This window comes from Ictalurus punctatus, chromosome 20 (genome assembly GCF_001660625.3).
Source record: "Ictalurus punctatus breed USDA103 chromosome 20, Coco_2.0, whole genome shotgun sequence".
Taxonomy (NCBI): Eukaryota; Metazoa; Chordata; class Actinopteri; order Siluriformes; family Ictaluridae; genus Ictalurus; species Ictalurus punctatus.
In genome coordinates this window covers 1613620-1625226 of record NC_030435.2, presented here as the reverse complement: position 1 = coordinate 1625226, position 11607 = coordinate 1613620, and the positions used below count along the sequence as shown (strand labels likewise).

Sequence of the window (11607 nt, the reverse complement as noted above, 5' to 3'; positions counted from 1 at the left end):
AATGTAAATGAATAAATGTAAATATAAATAGACGTCGTTAAATCGTGTTAGAGTGACGTTTTTCAAATATTGTACGTGGGAAAAAAACATTATTTTCAGACCCCCCCCCCCCCCCCCCCCCTCCCTTTTAAAACTTTTAATGTTTTAAAGTTTTAAAACATTAAAACTTTTCGGTAAAAGACTCATTTGCGGTTTAAAAAAGAAAAAAAAAAGTGTCTTTATTAAATAATTAATTATTATTATTATTATTATTTTTTCAAAAGCGATGAACCTGAAGCGTCTTGCCCTTAGAAAATAAATAAATAAATAAAAATGAAAGGGAGTGGACCTTCTGACAATTTCTTATTGTAATCGTGATGAAACACTTCACGATATATATATCGCTCTACATATATATATAAATATAAATATATATATATAAAAATATATATATATATATATATACTATTGTTCTATATACTGTACATGGTTGTGCACGTCCCCAGGTCTTCCCGAACGCTCTTCTTGGAAAAAAAAAAACCCCTTCTTAAAAACATCCGAGGCCAATTAAAGCTGAAATCGGCCGAACTGATTTATTATGACGTTATAGTTTAATATAGTTTTATTTATTTATTTATTTACTCACTGACCTGTGATTTAGCATCTCGTCGATATTTTCCTCCGGATTCTTATGAAATCATAAACGTCTCTTTAAACTGGAGAACTTGTTGAACTCGGGAGTTTTCAGACGTCCAGGTATAAGGTGTGCCCCGCCCTCCGGAGCAGGTCGCTACCGTAAAGCGTTCGCTTATCTCTGAAGCTCGTGCTATAATTACACACACACACACTTTTCCACTTGTTTGAACACACACACTGGTACAGAAATCAAGCGCAGCTCTCAGTCTCTGTTTCTTAAAAAACGTAAGAGCCTCATCGAGACAGGTTCTGAAATGCTCCGATGCGGGTGCTTGGACACACACACACACACACACACACACACACACACAGAGTGTAGACCACTAGGGATGCACTAATCTCACGTTTCCATTACAGTACGATCCAGATGTTTCGCAGCAGCGTTAGGCCTATAGCTAGCGTACATGGATCTAGTGTGGAATTGAAAGTTCTCCGAATCAGTCGTAAACGAGCCCCGGTCCAACCTCGGTACTGAGTACACTCGTACAGCGTTACTCCGCAAGCAGTAACTCAACATTCGAAGCATTTAGATAAACAACAGAACGAAAACGTACGGAATACAACGCTGTGTCGTAGGAAAATAATCCATGATGCAGTGGCGTGATGAGTTCACCGTTATCACAGCGAAGTCACGTCATTTCCTACCACAGCGCGTCTCAAAGTGTTCTATTCCTCCTACACCGCAGCACTTGGTCAACGTTTACAATTCTTACGTGTTAAAAAGCAACTTTTATAGTTAGGTTTAACGTCCACGAAACCTATAAGCACGCAGGTTTTTTTTCTGAAAAACTGTCTTCACAGAGAAAAGCGTGAACTCCTGAGTTCCGAGGACGTCAGAGAAGTTACAGCTTCATCTCGGGACGTTACGGAGCGACGTAAACGACACAACAAAAACACAACGGAAATAATCCTCGCTAACGAGCCGTTACTATAGAAACATATATCAGAAAATACGATCGGATAAACCCGCGATTTGCAGCCGGCCAATCAGAGTCGAGGATTCAACCGTGCTCACGATTAAAACACGTAATGATAAATTATACCTCGCTAACTTACTGGATTGCGTTATCGCCTCGGTCCACACCCGCGCATTAACGTCTTTAGTCCATTTAGACTTCGAAATACTACGCCTGGGGAATCTTTACGGGCCAAACGATCCGATCCGATTCGAAACCGATTCTCGTGTTTTCATCCTTTCCAAACACAGCGAAACGTAATAATCTTAACGTTAATCTGCTCCAGGTTCTAGCCTTAACGTAGCGTTTATTGTTCGTTATATCACTGTAACGTTCCGTGACTTGACATTTGTAAGTAGTTCGAACAGATTATAAAGTTTCAGGCAGCCATTTTGCGGACGAACTGCGATGCGTAAAAAAAAAAAAAAAAAAAAAAACTCGATTCTTTTCTCATCTGTGATATAAACCCTATTTATAGAAATCCTGGATTTTGCAGATTTTTCGCCTCAGCTCCTGTATTTAAAATGATATTTAGAAAGGAGCTGGCTCGCTAACTCACACACACACACACACACACACACACACACATACTCTCTCTCTCTCTCTCTGAAATGCACTTATATTTCATCGAAAAACAGGTGTGTCGCAGATTCTCCATATCATGTATACCCATATAATTATATAAGAGTAGCAAAAAAAGGACAAAAATACAACAAACGTCATAAATATTCAGAGCAAAAAATAAAACCCTACACATATGCAAGTCTTAGACATCTCAAGTGAGCATCCGAAGTCTGCAAGAGTGAGGTATTTCTATCATTTTAACCCCCGTATAACTGAATTCAACTTTAATTCCATACGATTATGCATAGGTGTTAATTCTGTACATTAACTCCATCACAATTAACCCTATACATTATTCTAACCGCTGCCTCAACACTCTACACAAACTCAAACAGTTACCTCAGAAGTTCTCACACTAATTCTGCTCTCTCAGGGATGTTTGAACTCTATACGTGTTCATTCTAAACATGAACTTCTACATCGACTCTATCATTATTAGCCCTACAGGAGAGGAAACGCTGATTCGACACTCGCTGTGGAATACGTCTTGCTAACGAATGACCCCGTGTGACTCAATCCGATTCGGATTAACCCTGGGTGCTAACACAAGACGGCAAAGGGTTAATTCGGTAGCGTAAGGGCTCGTTGATCTGGAAATCAGTACGCACTATTAACATTAAATAAATAAATAAATAAATAAATAAATAAATAAAGGTGTTGTATTGTTCTGGCACATTGTGAGGAATGAAGCACCTTACGGCACTGGTTACCCTCACAAGCATTGAATTAACACTCGAACCAACACAGTACAGACTTATTAATGCTTACAGAGTTGAATTCCACACCTTAGAGTGATTAAAAGTGATCTATTTCTACATAAAAAAAAGTATTACAGCACTCAGTAAGTCAGTAGTCTTTAACCCTGAATGACTGTATATCCACACTGTTCAGGACTGTGGGATGGTTTAACTTTATAGGTGTTAATTCTGGACAGTAATGATGAACTCTATAGGCTGATATATATATATATATATATATATATATATATATATATATATATATATATATATATATACATACATATGTGTGTGTGTTATTGAATTGAATAGTTTTAACCCTGTATGAGTGAATTCATCACCAGGAGCCAATACAGGACTGTAAGTGTAAATTCAGTGGTGTTAGGGTTAATTTAACTCTATAATGAACTCTATACAATAATGAACTCTTGCTGTATTGTAACGGCGCATTATAACGCGTTATTAACCCTCACAGCTCTGAACGAACACTCTGACATTGCTGAATTAACACATAAGGTGTTATTAACGCGTACAGACTTGAATTAACACTTTATTTCACGTCCCAAATATATGATTATGGCACTCATTTCTACACAAAATAATAATAATAATAATAATAATAATAATAATAATAACAACTCAGTATTGGAGATTTCGCGCGTGCGGCGCACACACGCACACACAAGGACTCACGCGCACGCAACCCCATCACCAGAACTGATGTTTTATTAAGCTGTTTTTCTTTCTTTTAAATACATATATTTATATATTTTTTAAATAACAGATATCTCTTTCGTTTATCTAAAGCTGAGATTTGTCCGATATAGAGGTGTAAAAGTGAATAAAACCCGGGAGGACTCACCGTCTCGCGGTCCGTTACCGTTACTCTGCTGTGTGAATCCGTTGACTGGGCGAGAGAAAAGTGTCGCGCGCGGGTGCCGCTCGTGCGCCTCATCCACGGCTCGCTCTGGAGAATGAGAAGAAGGCGGAGTCAACAAAAACCCAGCGCGGCCGCTGATTGGCTGGCCTGTCACCCCGCGTCTCCATTACCGAGGCGCCGTGGAGAAAGGACTGGGAAAGTAGTTTCGAAAGTAAATCTTTAAAGCGAGCGTGATAAATGATTTTATTGCGAGCTTTCACCCGTTTCATTTCAGTTATAGCCAGGGGACTGTCGAAACCTTTCAGGTGAAAGGGAAAAACGTATTAGTTGGCTCAGTGTCCAATGGAGATTAAGCGTCTGTGGGCAGTGGTTTCCCAATCATGGCAGGAGTGCAGAAATAACAAACCTGATCTGAACCTGAAACTTGGGTGTGCTTGAGTTTAGTTCGATTTCTGTACGAATGAAATTAAAACAGCACTTTCGCCTCACACCTCAAGGGTCCGGGGTTCGATTCCCGTCACGGGCCTGTGAGTGCGGAGTTTGCATGTTCTCCCCGTGCTGCGGGGGTCTCCTCCGGGTACTCCGGTTTCCTCCCCCAGTCCAAAGACCCGCATGGTAGGCTGTCTGGCGTGTCCAAATTAAATCAGTAGTGTATGAATGGGTGTGTGAATGTGTGTGTTAATGTTCCCTGCGATGGACCGGCACCACATCCAGGGTGTACCTCATGCTCCAGGTTCCCCCGACCCAGTACGATAAGCGGTGTAGAAAACGGATATCCGGCGCCAACCTTTCCAAACCCTACCCATGACCTTCATAACTAGTGTTGTGACCAAAGAATTCTTTTACGATGTACGACCCAAAAAAAAATATTTTTACAACACGCGACAAAATCTTATTCTTATGCACATTATTCTCCACTTGGCTCGATCGAGGCCGTCTTCATGACTCCCTTCAACGTTCAAAGGTCTTCCTTCAGACTGTCGAGTTAACGCTTCTTTGGCCAATGGAAAATAATCCCGTCTGTTGTATTCAATTGGACGTCGGGAGGAAGTCGCCCCTTTAGTTTGACGTAAATAATCAATGTCCACAAAAACAGGATGTAGGAAATGGGACGAGGAATTGCATATATGCCGGGAGGAGATTGTTGGACCAAAGTGGGTTAAGTGGAAATATCAAATGGAAAAATAAATTGGTTTAAGTCTAACCAAATTAGCAAAACACATGGGTTTTTATCAGCTAAATTTCCGATTAAACCAGCATGAAATAGGGCTTAGAAAATAGAAAGAGCTTCCCAGTGATGCAGAAGCTAAAAAAAATGATCAAAGATGGCCACAAACAGATTCTGCAACACAGGATTTTGTCAGCTTTTTTTTTTTTTTTTTTTGCATCAATATGGCACCTAAAATGCAGACCTAGTGAGATTTATTTAAATGCCCTTTCTTGTTTTCCTGCAAAATTAAAACAAATAAAAAAATCCATAGTTCACTGGTCCAGTCCATAGTGCGAGCAGAATGTGACGAAATATTCGATCTATATTCTCAAGCCGTTGCTGCGTGCTGCAGAGCAACTGAGACTGAACAGTGGCCAAGTTACAGGCTGCAAAATTCATGCACCGAGCCTGAAGCTGAAAAGAATATGGAGACATGCTCATGAGCTCTATATCTGCATCCGACATCTACTCTGTCTCCTGGCATGTCCCCAGGACTGCGTGCCGAATGTCAGGGACGTTTTTAAAGCTGTTTGCAACAATCAGAAGGACAGGGCGCAGTGGGTTAACCGCACACCTGCGCATCAACACGCTCCGTCAGAAGGGAGGAGTGGGTCGGGTGAGAGTCTCAGACAGTCCTTATGTTAAAAGTCTCGCTTTGAGTCTGCGCTACGATTCATTAGGATTCACCGTATAGCTCTGTGAAGGAGACACAGTGAAGGATATGCACTGCAGTGCTTTAGGACATAAAGTTTCTATAGTGTCCTGGATCGTCCGGTCTTATAACCGAGTCCGTCCTCCGTCTGTACTTATTTCTTTTTTTTTTTTTTTTTTTTTTTTTTAACTTATAATAAACATTTCATGTGCTGTGAGAGCCACAGCAATGACGAAACTCAGAGCAAAAGTGGACTGGTAGGCAAAAAAAGAAAAGAAATAATTTATAGTGAAAAATGTTCTACCTTCTTTAGTTTTGCACTGGAGTTATACTTCACATATAGTCAATAATGGGAGTCTATTTCACCCAAAATCGTCTGTTCACATCTCTGCCACTTCCTAGGAAAACAGCCCTGGGACATCCTGTTATCTATAAACATTCCAGAATAAGTTTTGTGCAATTTCCTTATTCCCAAAGCATGAACGTGGAAACGTTCTAGAAAGATGGAAGTTACAGTACGAGGATGATAACAGAGTTCGACTTTGCACACAAAGCACACCAAATTTCATTAAAAATAAATTGTTAAATTACTCAGTTTTGAATAGTCACACGTTATAGGTATGCGTGATATATTTATAAGGAAGCGCTTTTGAATCGGTCATAAATGAATAGTTAAACAATGTAGAACTTATAAGTTATTCTTGGTTCATAAGTTTTAATTTGTAATAAGCGCTACTAAAGTGTCTCATGTATTACATTCTTGCATACATGTAAGTACAGTTGATAACAGTGTTAGAATTTCTGTAAAATCACTCGATTATTCAACATTCGCCCGAAAATAGAAAGAATTACGCACTTAGTTACTATTAGTTACTACTTAGTTACTAATAGTTACTATCTACTTATGTTTCCAACATAGAAAGTTTGCACCAAGTGTTGCGTTTAAGATCTTTAAGCATTAATATCTCAGTAAATATTGCACAGTAGCAGCTAGGTTTAAACCTATAATACAATTTCTGTAAAATTTCTCAATTATTCAACATTCGCCTGAAAATAGAAAGAATTACGCACTTAGTTACTATTAGTTACTACTTAGTTACTAATAGTTACTATCTACTAATGTTTCCAACATAGAAAGTTTGCACCAAGTGTTGCGTTTAAGATCTTTAAGCATTAATATCTCAGTAAATATTGCACAGTAGCAGCTAGGTTTAAACCTATAATACAATTTCTGTAAAATTTCTCAATTATTCAACATTCGCCTGAAAATAGAAAGAATTACGCACTTAGTTACTATTAGTTACTACTTAGTTACTAATAGTTACTATCTACTAATGTTTCCAACATAGAAAGTTTGCACCAAGTGTTGCGTTTAAGATCTTTAAGCATTAATATCTCAGTAAATATTGCACAGTAGCAGCTAGGTTTAAACCTATAATACAATTTCTGTAAAATTTCTCAATTATTCAACATTCGCCTGAAAATAGAAAGAATTATGCACTTAGTTACTATTAGTTACTATCTACTAATATTTCCAACTTACAAAGTTTGCACCGAGTATTGCTTGTAATGTATTTAAGCTTTAACGTCTCCGTAAATATTGGTAAACCTAGTATTTAAAGACGTCTTCCTATACGTTCTCCGATTGTAACAATATTTTACAGTATGGTAATTAACCCACAAAGTACACATATAGTGGGTAAGTATACACTAATTTCAAGTCATTTCTGGTAAATATATTGCTGATTGGAAATAAAATACTTTATAGTGTAAAAGCTGCCAAATACAGCAGGACTTAGTGTAATAACTGCTCAGAAATGAATTAAAGTAATGTAGAACCTGTAGAAGTTGTACTACCTGAATAAATGTTGTAAGTTGAATATATAATCATATAGTAACTGAAGTAAAAATGACCAGTTATAATTCAGTGCTGAGTGCTAACAGTGACATGATAATAGTAAGTACTACTAAAAATTACAGATGATAAATGTGTTATATTTTTGGTAACATGCCACGATTACTCTTAATACCAATATACAGCACGTTCAATATAGATATTAGCATGAAGTAGGTGATATTTTGTCACATTAGCTACTAGGTGCTAACATTTCCAACCTACAAAGTTTGCACCACTTGTAAAATCTTTATCTTTAAAATAATTACGAAGAAAAATTATTTCTGATGAAATATATTGTAGTGTAGAACTAGGTATATCCATACACAGTTTGCAGCTTTTACACACACTGCTAAATGTTTATACATTTTAATACAGTTTACATGCTATGGGTAGTAAATTACATAAATAAATAAATAAAAAACAACTAAAAAATGTTCAGTCAAACACCTAAATTTTTGTATTTACGGATTTTTTTTTGGTGAAGCTGTCACTGTAAGATTCGAAGTTACTGTAAGCTGAAATTTGTCTTACATTTGATATTTGCTAGTATCAACTGCTAATTAAACTGATTTTCCAGTTACATCTAGACATTTTTTCCCCAATTAAACATGACTCAGTTCATTTATATCTGTTCCTTAGTTAGATTTTCTAACTCCTTGAAGCTTAACCGAACATGATCGCTGTGAGACCCATATTCATGAGAAAACTCCAAGCAAAACATTTGCTTCTTTAGACTTGCACAGGATTTACAAAGCTAATGTAGCTAATAATAGAAATCTGTCTCACCTTTCTGCCTCCGTTCACTTATCCCTAATTTATTACTTTGACTGTCTAATTCAGGCGTCTTTAACTTCTAATTTCTTGAAGTTTAACCAAAAATGATAATACACAGAGAAATATTTACATATAGGTGTGCATGTGTATTGATTCTTGATGAGCTATTAATTTTTTTTTTATTATTTATTTATTTATTTTTAATCAGTTCTGCATCTTCACAATCCTGCGCTTCATTGAAAAGCCTTCGGGCTGACACTACAGGAGCCCTGGTTAATTTTCAACAAAGAAAGTCCTGCTGATTTCTACGCATTCCTCCGAGGTAGTGAAATTCCTTTTGGCCTGGCTACGAATCGTCAGTGGAGAATGTTTACAACAAGGCAGCTGGACCCAGCGTGAGATCTAAGGTCCTTTCAGCAAGAACGTGCATTTTGTGGTTATGTGACTGTGTATACGGTCAGGTCCAAAAATATTTGGACGGCGACAGAGTTATTGTTATTTTAGTTGTCTACAACGGTGTATTATAGTTGAAATTAAAGAATGAGTCTGAGGTCAAACATTGAATCTGCCTAAAGTCTAGAATCAATAGACATCACCAGACGCTGGGGTTCTTCCCTGGCGATGCTCTGCCAGGCTTTTACTACAGCATCTTCACTTCCTGTGTCCTTCACTTCACCCTTCTTGGAGCATTTTCTCTTCAGTTTTACCTTCAAGTGAAATCTAGTTCAGTTGGATTCAGCTCAGGTGATTGACTTGGCCATTATACAACATTCCACTTCTTTGCCTTAACTAAGTGGTTTGTTTTTGAAGTACACTTCCTGTCATGATTGTCCATCTGCACCGTGAAGCATCGTCCAATGGGTTTTGAAGCAATTAGCTGAAGCTGGGCAGGTCATATCGCCCTGTACTGAATCTGGGCAGATAATATCGCCCTATATCTGTCAGCAGTCACGTCATCAGTAAACATAAGAGAACCAGCAAAACCGGTGGCCGTACACGCCCACAGCAGAAGGTGCTGAAGAGGGAAGAGGTGGTACCCTTCAGATCACAAGCAGTTCCTCTCCTTCTCCATACTCTTCTCTTCCCATCATTGTGCTACAAGTTGATCTTTGCCTCATCTGTCCATAGAATGTTGTTCCAAATGATCTTATTGTTTATGAGGCTACCTCACTGGTTTATGTCTCTGTATTTACTCTGGTGAAGTCTTCTCTTGGTTGTTGGCTTTGACACATATACACCTACCTCCTGGAGGATGTTCTTGATCTGGTCAGATGTTGTGAAGGGTTTTTTTTTCACCATGGAAAGAATTCTTCTATCACCCATGACAGTTGTTTTCCGTGGTCTTCCAGAACTTTCGCTGTTCCTGAGTTCACTGGTACCGTCTTAGGTGTTTTTTTTTTTTTTTTTTTTAAATTTTAAATAAACATGTATCAAAGAATTGATTTGGCCAACACGTAATGTTTTCCTCATCTCTCTGATGGGTGTGTTTTGAAAAAAAAGGAAAAAAAAGGCTGAAATTCTTTAGTTCGAGCTAATGGTAATCTAGACTAATCTCCGATTCAAATAACCGAATACGCCTGACAAAAATCTCCTACAATAGAGCCAGATTCTTTTTAAATTCTCGGTCAGCCTGACCGAGCGTTCAGAAACTCACTCTGAGTGCAATTCATTCAATAAATTCAATATAAAATTCAATTTGCTGAGTTAAAATTGAATTGACTAGCTGCACTCTGTGAGTTGAATGCTAGCTGTGTGGATGAAAGACCGACCATGTTGATTCTTTTAGACATATGGAAATATTGATGAAACAATTAAAAAAAAAAAAATGTCACAAACATATTTAAAGCCACTGGAAGTCATTTCCAAAATGTTTCATTTATTTATTTTTGTACAAAAATTGGCTAGCATATCGGAACATGCTCTAGCATCAGCACCTTTATACGTATACAAAAACCAGACTTGGCTTTAGATTCGATACTGGCAGCTTCATTAATACCCTGCGATAGAAAACTCTAGCTATAACAATCGTTCTGTAAGTTATATTCAGAGAAGAAGCTAATTTAGACAGCTAGCCGGTTTATCACCAGAAATCATGGCTAGCAAGTTATCGTTTAGCGACGTAGCGAAAATGAAATGAAAAACTATCAACTGAATCAATTTAGGAATCCATTTTTTTTTTTAAAATTGTCTGCAAATTATTCTTATTATTATTAAAAAAAATTTTTTTGCAAAGTGTTTGGACATGCTATATGCGCTCTTCGCATGCGCTAGCACCCAGTATACCTTTTCCCGGAAGAATGTTTAGCAAATTCTTGCTAAAAGAGTGACATGTCGTACTGTTTACCCATTTACAGTATAGTTATATTTAACATGCAACTAACAAAACGTCTTAATTCCTGTTCTCACTTACATTAAAGTGGCTAAAACACTCCTTCCCTCAACACTGTTACTTTGAGTTAATAAGACAATTAATTTTTTTTTTTCCGCCATGTTACAGAGAAAGCGCAACGTGTGAACTCCTCTGTTCTGAAGATGTCGGAAAAAAACGTAAATTTACTTACGTTTGACACTGGAGACTCCTTCCATACAAGTGTAATAAATATCTCCTTATAGAAACGTTCAGGAACGTGCTGTTACTATAGAAACGATAGCGTGTGCATTAGAACGAGCGCATTATCAATATAAACCTGTGAGCTGCACTACTGTCAAGAGAAAATTACAATAAAGAATACTGTTTCTATTCATTTTTGTACTGGAACGTCACCAACCGGTGCGTCCTCGAAACCGGGTTAGGATCAGTTACTCGGATATTATTGTGAAGAAGAAAGACCATGAGAAATGCAGTGTTTTGCCACGAAGTCTTGCTCGTTTCAGCAGGAATGTGAGTGATATGCTCAAAGGCACATATTTCTGGAGTGAAAGGAGCACACTGGATGTATTCTTCGTGATGTAATTGTGGCGCAGCTCGTGATTTTCTCTGACTTGCCGAATGCTGATGAAGCAGAAAGTCTCTCTTGAGTCAGCGCGTGGCGTTTAAGAAGTGCTTATTTGCAGGAAGAAAACAGGCGGTGGTGGCGGCGGTGGCGGCACGGCACGGCGGCGGCGGCGGCGGTGGTGGGGGGGACGAGAGTCATATCTCGGCGTCCTGATTTGAAGAAGGCGGAATCAAATGTGGCACAAGTACATAAGAAAAAGGAAAAAG

The 11607-nt window shown here is 38.1% G+C and overlaps 1 protein-coding gene across 2 annotated transcripts in view; it reads right to left on the bottom strand.

Moving 5' to 3' along the window:
* Nucleotides 1–3999, bottom strand: part of cdh6 (cadherin 6) — a 32969-nt gene extending 28970 nt beyond the window's left edge. Inside the window, exons 1-2 of one of the 2 annotated variants that reach the window (XM_017496320.3) lie at nt 3855–3951; nt 630–805 (exon numbers count right to left, since the gene is read on the bottom strand). The gene's annotated coding sequence lies outside the window, so the exon portion shown is untranslated. Of the gene's footprint in view, nt 1–629; nt 806–3854 lie in introns of both variants that reach the window. The other variant, XM_017496319.3, reaches the window with a different exon arrangement.
* Nucleotides 4000–11607: the final 7608 nt, after the last annotated feature.